The sequence below is a fragment of the Cornus florida genome, unplaced genomic scaffold (genome assembly GCF_030987335.1).
Source record: "Cornus florida cultivar Cherokee Brave unplaced genomic scaffold, ASM3098733v1 CherokeeBrave_3.0.0_Hap2_Chr08, whole genome shotgun sequence".
Classification (NCBI taxonomy): Eukaryota; Viridiplantae; Streptophyta; class Magnoliopsida; order Cornales; family Cornaceae; genus Cornus; species Cornus florida.
The window spans coordinates 17,686,348-17,688,091 of record NW_026775578.1 but is presented as its reverse complement, the minus strand read 5'-3'; positions in this window follow the sequence as shown (position 1 = coordinate 17,688,091).

Here is a 1,744-nt window from a genome sequence, read left to right as displayed (position 1 = left end):
TAATTAATTCTGTCTTTATATCAGACTAAAGGGAACAACTTAAATTGGGCATGTATATGTTGTTGTTGTGACCTTGTTTATCAATGTTTATTTTATCACTGCTAATATTGAATGTTGGATGTTAGAATTTAGTTGATATATACTTGATTTATTGGTATTATTGACTACTGGAGGATTGGAAAGTAGGCACCGGTATGGGACGGTGGCATACTAAGGATGGGTTTGGTTTTTAAATCAATACCATTACCCACCTACTTGGAATAAGAATGGGATTAACTAAAAGTTAAGTCCCGTGGATTTGTATTGTCATGGCAACTACTTGTTGAGCGGCAATACCAGGGATTTTGGATGGATTTTATATATGTACTGTTATGGTGCCTCGGTATAAGCTTGAGCCTCAGGACCGATGGCTAGGGAGCGTATATGCATCTGGATGTGTAGCTGGCTACGATGGTTGGAGGTGTACCCTGTTTATGTATAGGTACATATGCCCACTTCGTGTGCGTTTTAGCATGTTACCTCTATTCAGGTTGAGACCGGCCTGTAGTCCAGTGAGAGTCCTTTAGTGTGACTATATATATATTTACGGACTATTAGTTATTGTTGAATTGTTTAGGATGTACATGCGTATCGGGTCTCTGTTTGGATTGTAGTAGTATAGAACTTGCGCGTGGGCCTGACCCACTTCTATTTTTTCAGGTACACGACAGTTCCAGGCTTAGACGTGTTCGTGCTGAGCAGAGGTCTCTATTCACTCTTCCGACGATGTAGGACTCTCTTTATAGTTTTATTTCTGGATGTTTATTACAGTTGTTCTATCTTCCGTTTGGATGTTTAATAGGGGTCCACTAGAGATGGATTCCCAAGTTTGTAAACTGATGGAGTTTTGGAGTTTGGGTTTGATGGATTTTAATAATTATAATATTTTGCGGATTCTATTTTTAGTTCCTTCCAGCTTTAATTTCATTTCTTAATTTATTTTGTATTCCGTGTTCATTATAAAATATTAATTGTTTGATATTCCCTCGGGTTTGGGCCTGTGCCTGATTAACCACATGGTAACGTCTCATTCCACCATATAGTATGATATTGTTCGCTTTAGGCCTGAGCCCGCATGGTTTTACTCTTGGGCTTTACCCCAAAAGGCCTCACACCAATTGGAGATGATGCACTTACATATAAGCACTTCACCTTTCCTCTACCCAGGCGATGTGGGACTTGTGCACCCGTAGCTCGCCAGTGTGGTAGCCTGACAGTGTCTCTTGCACCCGCCCACAGCACACCCGCCCAGAAGGTCATCACAATATATGCATCGGGATGTATAGCTGGCTACGATGGTTGGAGGTGTACCCTGTTTAGGAATAGGTACATATGCCCACTTTGTGTGCGATTTAGCATGTTACCTCTATTCAGGTTGAGACCGGCCTGTAGTCCAGTGAGAGTCCTTTAGTGTGACTATATATATATTTACGGACTATTAGCTATTGTTGAATTGTTTAGGATGTACATGCGTATCGGGCCTCTGTTTGGATTGTAGTAGTATAGAACTTGCGCGTGGGCCTGACCCACTTCTATTTTTTCAGGTACACGACAGTTCCAGGTTTAGACGTGTTCGTGCTGAGCAAAGGTCTCTATTCACTCTTCCGACGATGTATGGCTCTCTCTATAGTTTTATTTCTGGACGTTTATTAAAGTTGTTCTATCTTCCGTTTGGATGTTTAATAGGGGTCCACTAGAGATGGAT